This window comes from Meleagris gallopavo, chromosome 22 (assembly GCF_000146605.3).
Source record: "Meleagris gallopavo isolate NT-WF06-2002-E0010 breed Aviagen turkey brand Nicholas breeding stock chromosome 22, Turkey_5.1, whole genome shotgun sequence".
Classification (NCBI taxonomy): Eukaryota; Metazoa; Chordata; class Aves; order Galliformes; family Phasianidae; genus Meleagris; species Meleagris gallopavo.
The window spans coordinates 407,501-426,940 of record NC_015032.2 but is presented as its reverse complement, the minus strand read 5'-3'; the positions used below and the strand labels follow the sequence as shown (position 1 = coordinate 426,940).

Genomic DNA, 19,440 nt, shown 5'->3' with positions numbered 1-19,440 from the left:
AAGAAAAAGAAAAGAGCCTGGTTTGCAAGGGAAAAGGGGCCAGGGGGAAGCTTGTCTTGGAGAAGGCTCAGGGAGTAGAGAGACGGGAAGGTAAATCTGAGGGACTGTGGGGACAAATGGACAGGGAGAAAAAGAGAAGTTCGTATGAGGGGCTGGAAGGATGGAAACAAAAGGGATGGGGGGGCAGGGAGCAGAGGAGGCCAGGGAGCACCCTTTCTCCTACTGCTGTTGCTGAGTGTGGACAGTCACTTCTATATGGCAGAGAGTTCAATTTCCTCCTTCGAATTCTTGCAAGGTGAACAGCCAGTCTGATTCTGTCCTGCTTGCCTTGGGCATCCCTTCACCTGTTGCCAGCTGCTCAGTGGGGCACAGCTTCCACGCTGGGCATGCGTGGGTCAGGACATGGGTCTGCTGGAGCGGTTGTGGCTCCCATCTGCTGGAGCCCACTCTGCTGTGGCTGCTGCTGCATCCCCTGTGAGGTGGATCCAAAGATGGATTAAACTGTTTTCATTGCATTTCAGTTATTCTCTGCAACTCTTGGCACTTTACTGAGACATGAGGTGGGGAAGAAAAAGCTCAACAAGCCTCTCTCCCACTTTTTTTTTTTTAATTTGGAAGGATGGTAAAGCTGGAAATTAAATCTCCCAAATCCATGACCCTGCAGCTCACAAACTGAGCAAGGGCAGTCTGCCAGAACAGCTGCCTGGTCCCTGCTACATTCCCCCACACCCCCAGCAGTCTGACAGGGGAAGGCCCTACTTACGAGATGCTCATAACAGCTGCATGGAGAGGATGCATCCCTGAGCCCAGGGGAAGCAGTGTGGCCCATTACCTTCCTTCCCCTCAGCCTGTGTTTTCTCTGTGTTCCCTTTCCCTTTCCCACCAGTTTTGCTGATGCTCAGAGGTCTCTGATGTGCAGCAGATGACCTGACATGTCTTACGGAGTCCTGTGTGTCCCGAAGGGGTCTACTTTGTCTCAGGCACGATTTGCAACATTAGCACTACAGTCACTGTTTGCAGCATCCCAATTGCAGCTCCCAAGACTGAATAGTAGATGAGATTTCAAATAAGGCAGATGATAGCCTTGCCTGAAGAAGCTTCCTGCTCAGCAGGGAGTCCTCTCCTCCCCTGGCAGAGCAATGCCAACTGCTACCTCCTGTAGGGCCCATGACTGCTGTGCTCCTCTGCTGTGCTGGGAGATGGGGCTAGGCTGAGGGCTGCTGGAGCTGGTGGGAGATGGTTTGCTCTGCTCCAGGAAGACTTCACTGTGAGCTGAAAAGCCACTGCTGTTGTAAGAGATCCTTCACTGAGTGCGAATATTTGCTTGTCAGTCTCTTTTTAACAGCAAAGAGATTAGGCTGGCCTGAGTCCGGACAGAGCAGGGGATAAACAAAAGGGAGTGGATGGAGAAGAGGAGCTGACTGCAGTGTGTATCCCAGCTAAGCACACTTTCCCTAGCTATCTGTCCTGCCCTCGCTCCCACATGCCTGCCCAGCTTCTGGCTGCTCATCCACCCAGCAGCCAAGCAGAGCTTGCTGAATTACTGTGACGTGAGTCCTTGCAATTATGGTTTGTAACTCCTGGCAGAAAGTGAGAGAGAAAATGTCAAAATGTCACCTCAGGAAGAAGCCCAAAGAGCTGCCCTGGAGATATCTGTCTATCTTTGCAATCCTCTAACACCTCTGAAGTTACTTCTATCCAGCCAGGATGCCTCTGGTGGCAGCTCCAGCTTGTGATGTCTTGTCCTGCCTGCCCTCCTAATGGAGCAGACACCTTCCTGCCCCTCATCTCTGAAGATTAACTCTATGTCCTTCTGGAGGTGCCCCCCCAGACTGTGTGCCATATCTTCAAAAGGATGGTTGCCCAGTGGACACAGGTTTATTTCCATCTCCCCACAGAAATTACTCCTGTGTTGCCCTGACAAGGAGATGGCAGCAGAAGGTTTTTACTCTGACCACTGGACACTACACGGAGACTGTTACTTGCCTGTTCTGAACAGACTCAAGCCCCATGTCAAAAATACGAAGTCTGGGAGGCTCCTGTGCTCTCTGAGGGGACAGAGCACTCACATCATACCAGCCATGTTAGGAACCACTGGTCTAATCAGCCTCTCTGCTGGGACTCTATACTGTAATAGACTTTGGAGAACCAGCTGTTCCTTCCCACTGTGCCTCCACATGGTGGGAATTACAGCAGCGGAGCTTTCCAACAGTTTCCAGACTTGTTCCCTATGGAAATACCAAAGCTGTACTCCCACCTTGCATGCCAGCCCAGGAGCTCTCATCCTTGCTGAAGAGCAGAAGGAAGCTGCTGTGGTGGATGGCTTCTGGGACAGCCTGGCTCTGCCACGTTAACCAGTCACATCCCGACTTCAAAGATAACGTAACACCAAATAAATGCACCAGACACCCAATAACCTTGGCCCAGGTGATGTCCGCAAGCAGTCAGAGACTAGGCTTCTTGGCTGGCATATAGTGAAAACCGTAGACTCATTTGGGTCAGGAACTTCTTGCCATCATAATCTTTGAGGAAAGCTTGGCTGCTGAGGCAGGGCTGGCCATGAAGGATTGCTCAGGCACAAGTCCTGCCCAGGAACCAACCCCTGGTGGGCTGCAGGCACCCCAGAGTTGCTTTGTCGTGCCCTCTGCCCATCAGCTCTGCCATGGCCCCACACACCGTCATCTCCCACGTAAACTTCATCTCAGCCATTCTAGCTGGCTGTGAACACAGGGGTGGCTTTTATATATAGAAACCTGGCAGCGTGCTAATAGCTAGCTAGATAAGGAAGAAGTGATTCGCAACCTGCACAAGAAAAACGACTCCCCTCACCCTGCCTCTAGAAGCTTAAAAAATTGTATACTGTGGTGTAGGTGACGTAGGTCTGCCTACACGCCTGATTTCAAATGTTCCCTGAATTAGCAGGAACACTTCATGTGGCATTCAGCAAGGGGGGCCGCCGGCCTCCAGGGCGTTGCATTAATGATGATTCAAAGAGTTCAGAATCTAATCGCGAGGGATAAAAATAGCCGACTGCTACTCAGAACGATTCATTGCACAACAGACCTTCCTCGAGCCTCCTGCCTCTTGTTCCTCCCCGGGAGCTTCCCCCGGTGCTGCAGCTCTTGCTGTGGGCCACCACGAAGGGCTGAAGCCGTGACAGAGCCCTGGGGGCTGTGGTCTCCTTGCTCTCGGGCCAAAGGGGTGTCAGCTCTGGGGCTGGCAGTGGATGCCCACTGTGGTGATGGGGAGGAGTAGGGTCTGGCTAGAGCCTTCACAAAACAAGACATATCTTTCTCCTTGTATGCTGCACACACTTTTTTTTTTTCATTTTTTTTCTCGTTTTTCAATTTTTTTTTCTTTTCTTGTATCAGCGCAACCAATTTCTGCGAAAATCAGTGATTGGAATATGGCAGATTTTTGACTTAAGATGTTGACTAATTTGGAGAGGCAGATGAGAAGGCGAACCTGTTTTCATGCAAATATCACTGGTAACATAACCAACTCTCAAGGGAACGAAATTTTAGAACCTATTTGATTGTCCCTAAATAGACATTTCTCAAGGTCTCCAGAAGAAGCGATCTGCTCTGAAGAAGGAAATGCAAAACATTAAGGAAGTCAGATGAGACAAAGGGAAGGTAAGAGAGTTTTCAGGAAGAAAGCTGATGAAGGGAAGTGGAAGGACCAGGGAAGTGCACAGTGGTTTGAAACCTCACTACAGGTCTGTGCTCCCTTAGGAGGCTCTCTGTGCACTTGCTGGTGGGGCTGCATGCTCCAGCATGTCTAAAAGAGCAGCTATTAAGACAGCTTGGGAAAAAAATATCATTTCTTCTGTTCACTGCTGTCCAAGTGTCCAGGCGGAGTGTGTGTGCATTTGCAAAGCCCTCCATGGAGCAGGCAGAGCACTCCACATGTCTGCCCTCCATCTAATAGTGCATGCTGTGACTCCCAGTGATGGAGATTTTTCCACACTTGCAGTGAGTATTTGTGGCATAGTACAAGGCAGGCTGCTCTGCATGGCTGTCTGTGACACTGCCCCACTGCAATCTTCTGGCCACATCCTCCTGCCTCACCGTGCTGCCAAAGCTGGCAGCAGCCTGGCGCTGGTGCACCGAGGTAAGGGTGAGGTAGGGATCGCTGCCAGAACAAGGGCAGGGTTCTTGCCCTAGATTATTTATGACACAGCAGTTTTGGGGTGCACTGTGTGGCAATGACTGCTGCTGCTGTGCCAGCAGATCTCCGCAGCTTACAGAGATCTTGCTTTGTACCAGGGCAGGTGCTCCTGCTGCCTTCATCCCTGAATGGAGCTAGGCAGGGCCCCACCTGCGTTTGGGATGCGGGATGGAGGTGCTCTCTGGCAGTGGCTCTGCTTTGTGCTGAGACAAAGCAGCTCACGGTGCATGAGGGCCTGTGAGGCAAAGGGGTGCAGGTGGGGAAAAGTCAGCAGCTCCCTCTGCCATTCTTTCTGGAGAACAGACCAAAACTCGTCTGCAGCCTCCTGCATGCTCAGAGCTGTGGAAACACTTCTTTGTCTCAAACTAGGTCAGTGCAGAGGCGTGATGTTACTATAGCAATTGGTATTAGATTTCATAACTTTATTTAGTGATGGGTATGATGCAGGATTCACTACGAGATGGAGGGAGGGTTGTCATTGAAACGCCCTTGGCAGCTCTCCAGCCTCGGCCTCCCCCTGCCACCACCCCTCCAACCACACGCACACAGCTGTCCCCCCCAGCAGAGATGAAGAGCCCCAGAGGCTGCCCCGGGCCGTGCCATACCTCTCACAGCTTGCTGGGTTGCAGGACTAGGCCAGATTCAGCATCCTGTGCACTGCGTTTCTCTCTGGGCTCCAGAGCCGCCCCTCATGAAGACCTGCCAGGCAAAGAGAAAAGGGAAAATGTCCTCAGGTCACAAAGCACCACCGACTCTCCCTGCCGAATGTCCCAGCCCAAAACCTGGTTATGTAAAGTCACTGCAACTCTGACTGACACCCGGGTCGTCATCATTAATTCCTAGCAAAGACACAAGGGAAGTGCTAGGAGGCATCTTGCTAGGGAGGCAAAGGTGATACCTGTGTGGGAGGTGTGGAGGTGGGTTTCCTGTCTCTCAGCATGGACTGAAAGGATGGACTAGAAATCATCTGGGTGGGGAGGAGACTATGCAAAATGCCTGGGCTTCCTGCCTGGAGGCACAGGGCTGGGGACAGCCCCTTTGTGGGGCTTTTCCTTCCCCACTCCTTTGTCTTAAAACAATTCTTCAAGGACTCCCCTTGTTGCCCACATCTCTGCCTTTGCTTTTTAGCCATTCCAGGACAGCAGGGATGGTTCTGCAACCCTTTGTGCCTCAGCCTTTGTGCTTCTCTCTTTGCTCAGCGTCCTGGGAGAACAGAGCCTGGAAAGGAGGGAAGGACAGATGTGGAGATGAACACCTCCTCTGTGATGGCAGCTACCTCTGATGCATTTAGCCATACACCTGCTGAAATCAGCATCTTATTCTCACCTATTAATGCTCATTACACTTGTGCTCAAGCAGACCACACTAATTCTTTCTCATCTGGTCACTAGGTGCTACTGTACTGCAGCTAAAATGTTGTGGTTCCTTCCTTATTGTCATTCATCATCAGCTACATTGCAACTGGCTGAAAAATAAATACTTCCTGTAAGAAAAGTAAATAAATACACGGAAAAATAACAATGCTTCTTAGTGTTCTCTAAAACCTATGCATTACAACACAGGTTGCGTTATTTTATCAGTGAGAGTAAAGGTTATTTGGGGTTTTCATCAGTTAATTTGCAAAGTGGGCTTGTGTGCATGTGTTTTCTGTCCCTCGCTGAGAAGATGCAGGCACAGTGCCAGGGCAGCCTGGGGTGTTCAGCCTTTCCCTGCTGATCAACAAGGGGCAGGAACAGCATGGGAACCCAGAGCAAGGAGACAGCCTTCCTATGCTGGCATTTCTTCTCACTCCTAACTGGAGTGCTCCTAACACAGGAGGCACTTGGATATGATGGACCGACAAAAGGTCGGTAGAAGGATAAGAATACTTGGTATTCCAGAGGCATTCGGAAAGTCCTAATGGATATCCCAACAGAGAAAAGAATTTTCCTAGAAAAATCAGAATCTGGTACAAATACTCTTCCTCTTCCCTCTAGTTCTGTACCACTCGAGTCCACAGAAATGCAGAGGAAATGGTTATAGGAAAGGCAGTCGTCCTGGGAGAGCCAAGAAGGAGACAGCTGTTATTTGTCATGCCCATCCCCAAAGGTCACCAGTCCTCTACACCAAGGTGCCTGTCTGAGTTTCTAGCTGCTACTGGGTACTCAGCTGTGAAACCCAGAGACAGAAGTTCTATCCAGGAGCCTCAGCAAACATGCTTCTGCCCAACCAAGGAGACCTTTGTTGTAGAGGCATCAGGCACAATTCCATATCCAAAGCTCACACAATCCCAAGATGTGAATGAGGTTTCAAGTTGCTGCCAACTGGCCACTGCTCCTAGTACTAAATATAAAGCTGTGTGCATGCAATAAAACTAGGTGTGACAAGTCTGCACACTTCAGGTGGCCATGCAGCAGTAATTGCATTGACACTAACTTTTTCAAAGCTCTCTCCTCACAAGTAATTTCAAGTTACTGGTGAGTTGGGTTAGATTTGAGACAGTAATCTAGGCATACAGAACCTGCAGTGGCCATTAGAACATCCAGTATCTGTGGCTGTTGCCACCCACATCCATTCACAGCATCAGTATCTGTGCGACCAGTATCCAGCAGCAGTTATTGCTCTCCAGCTCTAATGCCACCAGTACTGTTACAAAGGGTGACGCTGTATGTCACTAGAGCCACCAGTGTCCATCATTAAAGTAACCAGCTTATGGTAGCAGTGTTATCATCATCCCTCATTGCATAACTAGGCACCACTGCTGCCCAGCATCCTGTATCACTGCCTACTTGTGCTGCAAGCATCTGTTCCCAGGACTATCATTCTTTTTGTGTCTGTCACCAGCACTCTCAGAGTATCCCAGGGTGCTACTAGGGTGCTGACTCTGTGGCCCATTGGCACATAGGGGCTGTGATGGGCAGGAGGAGCAGAGCCCATGATCCCTGCTTCCATGCACCTTGCAGGTTTCTCAAAACAAAAGGTGGAAGTAGACTTCTATTTTTTTTTCTTTTTTTCTTTTTTTTCTTTCTGCAACACTGCTTTATCTTTGCATGTTACTGTTAGACTGAACAAGCAGTGCTATAATTGCCTTTAATTAATAACAACATCGACACCTCAAGGAAATGCGAATGAACAATTGTGCTGCCAGCACAATAACGTTACATTAGCTACATCCACCTCTATCATCCCCCTCTTTATCGCATTCTCAGGAGCAGCTTGCTCACCATATTGTGGCTGCTCTTGGAGGGAGCAGAACTGAAGAGGCCTTATGGAAGGAGACCTCTGTGGTGGTACCACAGGCAAGAGGTCCCCAGACTAAGGGGGAATGCAAGGGCAGGTTGGATCCCAGAGTTCCTGTTCTGTAGTTTGCTGAGATCTGCCCTGCTGATGAACAGATCTTCCTTCCACACAGGGTTCAAGACAGTTTTGGTGACCTATGGCCTCAGGCATTCTGCGGCCAAACCTTCCTGGAGAAATCTGGTCACCTCCTGGGCTTTGCTTGGCCTCACTCCTTCTGTCAACCCCCTTCAGGGCTGCTCTCACTTTATCTCATCCAGAGTCACCCCACAGCTTTGCTGGTACCTAAATAGAGCAAATAAGCCTGCTGTTATTATCCAGAGCCTTGAGAGCGCCTCTTCAGCGTCCTCACGATCATCAGCTTGGTCCCGTCAGGATTGGAGAAACCGATCTGCTTGTGTTTGAGACTGCATCTTGTCAGCAGCGTGATGGCTGAGGACATCTCTCTCCACAGACACAGTCTCGAGGTTCTGTCCTCCAAAGCTCTCCGTGGGGCTGAGGGCTCCGCCGCCCGCCGCCGCCTGTCCCTCTGCAGCACCATGGAGAGCGGCACGGGAAGGCAGCACCACGCAGCGCATCTCCACCGGCTGACAGCGGGGCGAGGGCAGCAGAAAACACTGCGTTGCCCTCCTCCTGCTGTTATCCATAACTCCGGAGTTTGGCTCCGAGATTTACAGACCGCAAGCTCAGGTATGGCCATTACAAACCTCTGGCCTACTCTCCCTTATAAGATAGGCCGTATATCTCTCTGTGCAGTTTCAGGAACAGAAATAATGAAAACAAATGTATGTGTGTTCTTGTACCTTTAATCCTATAACCATTTACCTGGATGAAACAAATAGATAGAACTCCTTTGTGTCTCCAAGAAAGAACTAAATTTCATACGGAGGATGCTTGAGGCCTGATTTGAGAGCTATCACTTCCTCACAGGCAAGGAAAAAAATGGAAAAATGGTGCTGTGTAGAGAGCAGAGAGCGCAGATGAGATATGGGTGTTTGTTCATAAAGGAAGGATTTGTACCCAGTACTAAGGTGGGTCTGAAGGAGGTGAGAATGGAAAAATCGCTGTGTTAAAGCACCAGAGAAAACAATAGAGCAAGGGTGGGAAGAGTGACAATGTCCTGCTAAGCCACAGGGAGCACGTTCCTTGCTCCAAACCCAGATGGCTGTGCTCTGTGAAGCTCCCCACACAGATGACTTGTCAGCAGAAGAGTTGTGTTTGGGTCACAGGAGGAGGGAGACAAGGTTACAGCACATACAGTGTGCTCTTCCTGCTCTCCTAAGAGGACCCTAAACAAGGACACAAAGACAATGAGCACTGATCGTGCCTAAGATTTATGGAAATTGAAGGAAGCAAGATGCTGTAGCAGAAGACCCGCCCATAATGACCATCGTTCCTGAAAGGGCGTAAAAGTCTGGCCCCATATCCCCATCAATGTTAATCAAGAGGAACCTAAGAGATGTAGTAGATACTCAGCAGCAATTTTCCTCTCCTGTCTTTTTGTACAGAAAAACTTTATGTTATTGGCAAAGAACTGTATAAAGGGTTTGGAGCTTGTGAGGATGCAGCTGAGAAAAAGGAGAGAGTCTGAGTGACTAAAATCCATTTGAGTTGAAAGATATATCACCCTCCCTTCCAGTAAGTTTCTCCATTGAATTTTGTTTAATTAATTTATTAAATTACTACATAACTGGGGTCTGCTCTGCCTGGCTGGAGAGAAGCCTGGGCAAGCCAGCAACCAGAGAGAAGAGGACATGATTTCCTGTGGGTGGAGGGGATCGATTCATGGCATGGAAGCAGCTCAGAGGTTCCTGGTGGCAAAATGGGAGCTAGAGCAAAACTGAGGTACCCAGCAGGAAAATGGATAGTCCCACAGAGGGGCCCCAGCCACCAGAGGCAGGGCAGCCATGACAGAGGGATTCTCTGATCTGCAGTACTGAAGCATCTCCCAGGCAGTCGTTGCTGGGAATGGTAGGGCACACAGTGGAAGCTGCCCTTCATGTCTCTGCAGGCACCCAGCAGGAAGCATGAGGGAGGGAGATGGTGCTGGTGTGGTGTGACAGACCAGGAGATGCTGCTCACAAGAGGAGAACTTCCTCTGAGGGGCTGGGAAGCAAAGAGGGAGCAGGACAGACTCAGTACAGGGTATGAAACAGCGAAGAAGGGAAATAGGAGGGACTTCATTCATTGTGACATCATGATGTTGATAAGCAAATGGTTCCAGACAGCAAGAGACTTGAAGGAATTCTTTAACTGCTGCTACAGGGAGGACAAGGAGCTTAGATAATACACTCTGCTGACAGATGGGCACAAATTTGACCCAGTTGTGCTCCTAAAGTCTGGCTAGGAGAGTCACACAATTGGAGTGCTAAAATCAGCAAATGTTAAAGAAGTCAACACCTTTAGGGATGAATGAGGGTGCAAAGAGGGACGTTGAATGTCATGGTGCTGGTAAAGGGCAAGGTCAGCATTCTGAATCATACCTATCTGTAAAGCACATGATTACAAATGCTCACAGATGTGTCTTAGCAGAAAAAGCAGGGCATGGCAAACATATGGAGCCTTTCACAACCCACCAGCTCACCTTGGTGTTCCTGGTTGCCTGCTCTTTGTGATGTGCATGGAAAAGAGGTTCCCTATCTATGAAGAACTTAACTATAGTGAGCTGTGCTGAGAACTGCACAACTCCCTAGATGGAGTTTTATTTTTAACAAACAAGAGTGACTGAGTGTTACAAGGACCACTGAGTGCAGCAGTGTAGTCTCCACCATGGGCAAAATTTCAGGTTACCTGGAAGGTTTTTGCCACAATATTTAGTTCAAACACAGTTCCGAGACCTGAAGGATAGATGACTTCAAGGATTTTTACCTCAGCTGCTATTACCTTTGGAAAAGAGGCTGCATTTTTGGGTTAAGGCACTGCAACAAATGGAGTTATAGGAGCTCAGGACCTCTGATTTCATGCCTGATGTCTTCCAGGAGACAGATTTAAGATATATTTTCTTTTCTTGAATGAAAAGTCTCACACGTGCAGAACAGCATCAGATGGAATAGTCATCCAGGTACTGCTTAGTTCATTGGCTAGGAGGGGACAAATGCCAGACCCTCTAACCAGCCAGGAAAGGCAGTGGGGAACTCCAGTTCTAGCTTTGTGCTGTGGAGAGGTTTGGGATCTCCTGCTCAATGATTCCAGTCTCTTGCAATCTGCAGGAACACTCATTCCTGGGTCCAGTGGGAGAGAACAAAGCCACACCAGCAGTGCCCTGTGGGAGTATGAAATTTTGGGAGCCTCCTTTCTCCCATGTGCTGCAAGATCTGAGTCTGAGATGTGAACCTACGGCCATCAGTGGCTTCCCTGCTTGGAAATACAGCCAGCAGCGTGAGAGACAGCCTTGCTTCCCATGGAAGGCTGGGAAATGCAAGGATGCAAGTACAGTTCGGCTCAGGGGATAGGAGGAGAAATACCAGGCTGCACTTGCTCAGCCTGTTAGGCTCTCTCCTAGAAACCTGGCACAGGTGACAGACACAGCACTGGCCCAAGTTGCCATCCTACAGACAGCACCTCAGTGTCAGCGGGATGCTCACAGCATCCCTTCACCTTTCCCATGCAGTGAATACTTTTCTCTGGCAGTTTCTGGCAGGCTTTTCTCTCCCCTAAATTCTGAGCTGAATCCAAGAGAAAGAGTGTCCAATCCCATGAGAGTGCACTACCAAGTGCTCTGACACTCAGGCATCACCTCTTGCAAGAATCCATGTTCCTTCCCAGACACCTCTGGACTCACATCCAAGGAAAGGGTGAACGCTGCCAGAAGTAACATCAGACACACAGGGAAAAGGAACATCCAGCTGCAGCCTCTGCACCAGCTGGAACAAGGGCTGCAAAGCAGAGAATGGTCAGCTCAGGAGAGGAAACATGCACATGTGCATGCATGGCTGCAAATGTCCTCTGTGTGGGTGTGCGCAGCATGGCAGCATCTCCTCACACCTAGAAAGCAGCTCTGCCCTTCACTAGTGGCTGCTGCGTGGCCTTGCAGTGCCCAGGGGTGGTTCGGCCGCCCGAGGGGCAGTGAGACTTCCACATCCCATGAGCAGCACCAGAGAGAGCAAAAAGCCTTGTGGGGGGGGATCATATGCACTCTGGGACAGGAGTGTCCCGCGAGTGCCTCAGACATCACCTTTTATCAGAGGTCCCAGGGACTGCTTTTTCCCCTCATGTGGGCAGAAACATCCACATCTATGTCAATGTTCTTTTTTTCCTTTTGTAACTTTCTTGTTTGTCCTTGTGATGTCTATGTCATGACAGTGGAGGCACTGCTGCCTCTGCACTGCTGTCCCTGCCCCCCACACACTGCCTGTGAACTGCTACAGCTCTAAAAGATGCTACCAGCTCTGACTACATCTGTTGCAGTGGCTGTGTCACCTCTGCTCTGGCCTAACATCCTGCAACTACTGACTGCCCTGGGGAGCTGTCACCCCAGGAAACACGATGTTCAGAGACAGGGTTTGATTCCAAGTAATGATACATTGGGTGAAGGGAATGAATCACATGTGGCCAAGTGCCTTTGCCACCTCCAATCTCCAGCTAAGCCACAGCCCCGTGTCCACGCATATCCTGCTGGCAGGGTGCACGTGGCCGTGTAGGATCCAGCTACAGACAGTATCATGCAGCCTCAGGAAAGCTATGGAAAAAGAAAATCGGAGTGGCAGAGAGATGTGCGCTCCCTGTGGGGAAGAGCAGCAGACCTCGGGGTGTGCATGGCACTGCTGCCTGGCACAGGGCAGGGTCTGCCTGTCACAAAGGCTCCATGGAGAAGCACAAGGTGTCCACATCTGAACGTGGAAGGGCAAACAGGCGTGCAGCTCCCAGAGACTGAGTGGGGAACTGCACACACACAAATTTAGGGAAAATGTGCTTCTTTCAGGTTCTCCTACCATTATATATTCAATTTGTTTTCTGAAGCAATTGGCACCAGAGAAGTCTTTGGGATCCCCCTCTTGTTCACCTCAGGTGTGGAGCTCCCCCAGGCTGCACATTTCCCCCAGAGACTGCCCATCTGCACCATGGTCCCTCACGTGGACGCACAGCAATGCCCTCAGCTGTCACATTTAACCTCTGTGGTTCACGAGTGTGATTTCCCTGTGCTCACAGACACAAGCTGTGTGTTTGGGTGCTGATAGCTGTTAGCTTTCCAGCCCTAGCTTCAATGCAAATACACAGGTGCTACTTCTGCACCTCCCCTCACCTCTGTCACCACACTCCAGATATCACCTTCCATCATATTCAACATCCAACTGTCCGGGTTGGGTGCTGCCAGCCCTAAACCAGAGGTTTTGCTCTCACGATGGTTAAAGGAGATGTGCCAACCTCAGGATGCAGTTCCTCTGGGGGGGCTTTCCCCTCCTGCTCCTCACTCCCACCCGCTCCCAGGGATGGCTGCTCGCCCGCCCTCTGTGAGTCACCCTCAAGTCTCCACTTCCTTCTGCGGGGCCCTGGAACCAGAGCCCTAATTACAGGGCACAACTAGCGGAAACAAGCTTATTATTTACAAGGCTAATGAAAATTAATCATGCCTCCCCCTCCCTTTCTTGTGGGAACAGTCATCCTGAAGAAAGCAGATTATAAAAGCATTAGCGGCAACTGCTGTGCCGTTTTGGGGCACTATCCAGGAGATGGTGTGTGGGCTGGGGACTTTGTTTGCAGGCCATCTGAAACACAAGGGTTAAGAGTACCCCAAAGCCTGACTGACACTTATTGTTCTCCTTCCCAGGCGTGCCTCTCCTCTGCTCCTGGCCGAGGCTACTGGCTGCAGCAGGGAGCAGATGGAGCCTATGGCCCCCAGCACTAAGACGTGCTGTAAAGCCCTTTGGTCCTGTTCCAGGCAGCTGCTGCTTCCTTGCATGCCGGGACCCCAGGAAGTATCCCTCCGCTTGCAGACAGAGAGCAGTGTGGGAGCAGAGTTAGTCCCATCACACACCCAGCCCAGGAGAGAGGCAGATGCCCATGCGATGCCCCATAGGCTCTACATAAGCAAGTAGGTCTCAGGGCTCCAGTGTCCCCACACTCCATCCTGCTGTGCTACACAGACAGAAGCACTGCGTCCAAAGCCAGAGGGAGAAAAACATGTCAAGGGTCAGTTCATGCTGCACAGGCTTGGAAAAACAGGGCATCCTCTACCAATTGGAGCCACTGGTTCTGGAATGAGTGCTGCTGACCTCTTCTGTGGCACACAGATGAACCTCGTTAAGTGCCCAAGTCATCACCTTTACTTAAACCTTTATCAGAACTCACGAGAAACTAAGGCACAGGACAGGAAAAGTTGGCCACTGAAACAGAGAAAGAACACGTTTCTCCTGAGCTCTGCCAGCTCACTGAGGACACAGCTGCAAGGGATGTAGTGTTGAATGCCCTGAGCACTGCAATGACTGCAGAGCTGCACTTTCTGCCCCCTGTGCACGTCATGTTCCCACTTTTCCAGGCTGTGAGATATCCATGGCTGTGAACAGCCTGCCTTTCCCTGGGGATGCCCAGGCTGGGGATCAGGAGAAAGCCAAGGCAGGGGCAATGGAAGACTACCCCAAGCTGCCCCCAGCCATCCTCAGGCCTGACCACCTGGATCGGGATCTGGAATGGAGGGAGATGAGGTCCAGCTTCTGGAGCCAGGCTAGAGAAGAAGCCCTGTGTGGACAAGCCAGTCCCATAGCTTCTGCAATAATTAATTGCTGCTTTGGAGAAGAGAGAAAATGAGCAGGAGGTCAATTTTCAATTTCCCAGCTGTGTATAACCAGTTTCTAGCAAGAAGCTGGAAAATAAATCTCCATCAACCTAGTTACCACTTAATTAACATCACTAGCTGCAACATGTATTCCCACACAAAACACAAAACTGTAGCTCATCACCTATTCATGTACAACCAGATGAAGCCAGGACCAGTGCATGATGGCTGGGAATTCTCTAGCCTGAAATTTAAGCCCAATGTGCGGGACTTGTCCAACTCAGGCAAGAAAACTGCCTTATCTTCCCCTGAGGAGCACTGGGACAAGGATGCTCTGCTCCTGAGATCTGGATGCTTCTGGGGTCTGTATAAATGCATAATTGACCGAATAATTGCATAAATGACCGAAAGAAATTTGGTGAGAGTTTGACTCTTTTTTACTTATTTTGGAATAAATAAGAAAATGGGGCCATGTCGGTGAAATTCATTCCCGCTCAGCACAAAAACATCTCATCCTTTCCATGATGCTCAGTTGTCCACGAGGAAGTGTGGTGTCGGTAAGTGAAGGGCACTGGCCATCACAGAATGAGATGCTAACAATAAACATCCTGGACCTGTCATGAAAAGTGGCCAATGATTCCAGAATCACACAATTTTAATAAGACCCAAATTTCAGCAACTGAAGCCTCAGCACTCACTTGTACTGGTTTGGGCTGGGGCAGAGTTAATTTTCTTCCCAGAGGCTCATAAGATGCGGTGTGTTGCACTTTTGATGAAAATAATGTTGATAACACAGAGATGTTCCAGCTGCTGCAGAGCAGTGCTTACACTGAGTCAAGGACATTTCAGCTTCTCATGTTGCCCTACCAGCAGGGAGCTGGAGGTGCACAAGAACCTGGGAGCAGACAAAACCAAGACGGCTGACCGAAACTGAACAAAGGGATATGCTGTGCCCATTTGGCATTGTGCTGAACAATAAAACCAAGGGAAGGAAGGAGGAGGGGGCAGTGGGGCTTGTCTTCCTGAGAAACCATTAAAAGTGATGAGCCCTGCTTTCCTGGAAATGGCTGAACACCTGACTGCTGATGGAAGTAGGGAACAAATTCATTGTTTTGCTTTTCTTGTGCATGCGGCTTTTGCTTTACCTCATACCTCTCCATCTCAACCCCTGAGTTCTCGAACTTTTACCTTTCCATCTGTCCCCCCTCCCACCTGGGGAGAGCACGAGAGCTGCTGCAGGGTGCTGAGCTGCCTGCTACAGTTAAACCACAACCCCGATGAATGCGGGATGGCAAAGCAGGGCAACAACAGCGCTGCTGGGTGCTGGTGCTGCTGCCCACCTGTGCCTGGACCTGGGCAAATTGAGCAGTGCAGGTGCCATCCCACTGCCCCGGCTTGGGTGGCTGCCAGCTGCCCAGCAGCAGCCCCGGGGTCATAGCACAGCCAGGCCAGCTGCTCTGAGCACAGACACAGGAGGTTTCTCCCTCCCAGCACATGCACCTGCCTGGTGTGAAGAAGTACAGGTGCTAACTTGCACAGCAATGAGCTTTAAGGTTCCTTCCAAGCCATTCTCTGATTTTATGAGTTCTCTTGGGGTGGTTTAAGCTCTGGGTGCTTCCCAGAAATATCTGTCCCATGAGTACCTTCCATCCTTATTCACCTCTGCTTACCCCTGTATTACACACAAACCCTGTGAGGAATAGGAGTCCGGAGAGCAGTGCTGTCCTACCATTTGGGCATGTCTTCTCTCCTGCTCTTGGGAAGGGATCCACTTGGCAAAAGTACCCTGGATGAGCTCTCCATATGTGCCAGTTAAGTCCTTTTTTCACATCTCTGTACAAACATGGGGTTTATGAGAAAAGTAGGCTTAAACCAAAATCTTCTGAGGCAGAAGCCAAGGAACAAGAGTCAGGAGACCAAACTGATCATCAGAGCTGGGATGTGTCAGCACTGCCTGGCCGGTGGTAAGAGCAGCATCAAGACAGGGCCACTTTAGATGGGATGGTCATACTGGGAAAAGAAAGGCCTGTTCCTAGGTGGGGATGATAGTGGGTTTTGAGAGGTCATGTGAGGTCCTGCACCAGCCTCACACTATCCCCTTTTCTGCCCAAGAGATGTCCAATGCCATTCCAGCCTCAGATATACAGGATGGGTTCACCTTTCCTCCTCTGTGTAAAGGCACCGAGCGGCTAAAGAGCAAATTTGCCCACTGTGCATGAGCTGGGCCCTGTCCAGAAGGCAAGGCTGCGATCCCTCCTCCAACCTGAGGCACAGTTCATGCCCAATGAACCAGTGGCCAGCTGATGGGACTGCTTGGGCCATGCTGGGACCTGCATGCAGACATGCAGGTTTACTGGGCAGAACTGGGACAGAAAAATGGAGCTATGGTTGGTGAGATGTTCACAGCAGTTGATGATCTTGGGAACAGCGTGTTGAGCTTATTGTTCCCCTGGTCTCTTTGCCTGGTGTCTGGGGCTTGGACTTCTAACCACAGTCCCCATGATCTTTGCACCCTAAGCACTCCTTTAATTCTTTTGTCCATTGCTCAGCTGCTGTTTTGGGCAGTGGGCACAGCAGACTTATAGCGGAGCTGAACCCAGTGCTTTCTCCAGCTGTCCACCTCCTCTTTGCTTCTTTTAATCACTCTTCACTGCTAATTCCTGCTCAAATGCTGTCTCTTCACCCTGATCTGCCACGTAAGGCAACACTATCCCCAGCCGGTGACCTAGCAAAGGAAGAACATGTTGGCTGTTAGCATCAGCCCGAATGAAAAAAGGAAGGAGACAAGATGAAAGAATCCATTTGCACTCCTATCATCATCCTGCTTGGCACTTATCTTCAAAGCACTGTACAAACATTAACTAATTAATCCTTCTAGCGCTCCTGGGAGGAAGGGACATATTAACATGACTCTTAATTTAGATGCCTGATAAACATAAAGGATGGGCCAACAGATACCAGACAGGCAAAATGGACAGGTCATGCCAGCTACCCCACTCTTCCTGTTGAGCACTGCAGGCTTCATGAGTCAATGGAGATGTGTTCCAGGCAATGAGCTGGTGTGCTCACACATTGGAGGGTGGACAGAGAGTGGAGGAGGTGAAGCAGAGGGCAGAACAGGCAGTGTTGCAGAAATATATGAGAGAGTAATTCTGGAGCAGAAAGAGAGGAAGAAGAGCCTTGTTGTCTGTACAGACTGCCATGATGGAACATGCTGGAAGATGAAGAGAGCTCCTCTGTGAGGAGAATCACAGAATAACAGAATCATAGGGGTTGGAAGGGACCTCTGGAGCTCCCCAGTCCCATCTCCCTGAAGCAGGTTTCTCAGAGCAGGTCACACAAGAAAGTGTCCAGGTGGGTTTATATATCTCCAGAGAGGGAGAATCCAGCACCTCTCTTCACAGCCTGTGCCAGGGCTCGGGCACACTCATTATAGAGAAGTTCTTCCTCATGTTCAGATGGAACTTCCCATGTTCCAGTTTGTGCCATTGCCCCTTGACCTGTCTCTGAGCACCGCTGAGCAGAGCGTGGCCCCATATGTTTGCCTCCCACCTTATGGATACTGATAAGTATCGGATCCCCTTCTCTTCCCCAGGCTGAACAGCCCCAGGGCTCCCAGCCTTCCCTCACACAGGAGACGCTCCAGGCCCTGTATCATCTTTGTGGTCCTCCACTGGGCTCTCCCTAGGAGATCCCTGTTATTTTTGAACTGGGGAGCCCAGAACTGGGCACAGTGCTCCAGATGTGGCCTCCCCAGGACCACCTCCCTCACCCTTCTGGCCACACTCTTCGTAATGTACCACTGGCCTTCTTGGCCACCAAGTCACACTGCTGGCTCAGGCCGATCTGTTATCACAGGACGCCCAGGGCCTTCTCTGCAGAGCTGCCCTCCAGCTGCTCAGCCCCCAACCTGTACTGGCACATGTGGTGATTTCTCTCCCAGTGCAGGATCCTACACTTGCCCCTGTAGAACCTCATCAGGTTCCTCCCTGCCCAACTCAGTCTGTCCAGCTCTCGCTGAATGGCAGCACGGCCTTCTGGTGTGTCAGCCACTCCTCCCAGCTCTGTCATCAGCAAGACTTGCTGAGGGTGGACTCCATCCCTTTGTCCAGGTCACTGATGAAGAAACTGAATTAGACTGGACCCAGCACCGATCCCTGGCAAACACCTGTAATTACAGTCTCCAACCAGACTGTGCCACTGATCACAGCACTGCACTGCAATGGGCACAGTGGCCCTTTTGGCTATCTGCTGGGAAGGACCCCCCTGAAGTTTGCCACAGGGGGTCTGGCATCCCTAGTGGCTTTTCTTACAGTGGGACAGGTCAGAGGTCATGGACACACCAACGAGCTGGGAAAAAATAAGGCAGAGCTCAGTAGCACTAAAATTAACTTTTCCTCAGTCAATTGGAAAGTAAAAAAAAAACAAAAACAAAACCAACCAAACAAACAAAAACATTAATTTGGGATGAAGTAAAGGTTTTCACTGCCAGCTTTGATGAAATTTTATAAATATCATAACATTAGACTAAAATGAAAGGAAATTGGCAGAGCTGCTGAGGCATCCTGGAGGAAAGTGTTGACAAAAAGCATTTGGCCTTCAAACGACAGCAGTATCGACCTGCTCAGTGTGGCAAGTGAGCTCCTCAAATGGTCTTAAAAATAAAGACTTGTGTTTTTTATTCTTACTTTAAAAAAAAAAGGCTGAACAATTCCACTTCTCCCAGCTCTCCTGCTGGCGTCACACAAAGGCATCCTCCAATCCCTCCTGAATGGCGTGGTGCAGTGAGGCCTCACAGGCCTGCAAGCTGGCGTTGGGTTTTGGGTTCAGAAGAAGAGGTATGGCATTGCTTCCCCGGGCCAGCAGCAAGCACTGGAGAGGGGAGACAGGCAGAAGTAGATGACGGGGCAGGGAAGCATGGGCCGAGTCTCAGATTCCTGTGTGGCATGTCATGGGGAGCCTGCCTCGATACCCTCTCCATGCCTAATGAATGCCAAACAGAAAATTGCAGTCCTTTCAGTCCCTTCTGTCATGTATGGCTTCACATGACCCCCCCCCATGCCATCGGCACTGCCTCTTCTGCCATTTTGTAACAAACATCCTAATTACAGCACAATAGTTCTAATTGCAATTACCTCTCCTTATTGCTGCAATTTATTCCTCCTGAAGCACGATCATCCTGGCACTACGAATTCACAAAGCAACAACACAATATGGTCTCAGTGTTCAAGGGAAAATGGCACAGTTTTCTGCAGCCCCTCTTGAGGTCAGTGGGTCAGTGG

At 50.2% G+C, this 19,440-nt stretch overlaps 1 protein-coding gene across 5 annotated transcripts in view; it reads right to left on the bottom strand.

Moving 5' to 3' along the window:
- DLGAP4 (DLG associated protein 4) overlaps positions 1 to 19,440 on the bottom strand; it is a 133,784-nt gene that overhangs the window by 65,828 nt on the left and 48,516 nt on the right. For all 5 annotated transcript variants that reach the window (XM_031556513.1, XM_010722215.3, XM_010722216.3 and 2 more), the window contains exon 2: positions 4,776 to 4,869. The gene's annotated coding sequence lies outside the window, so the exon portion shown is untranslated. The remainder of the gene's footprint in view (positions 1 to 4,775; positions 4,870 to 19,440) is intronic.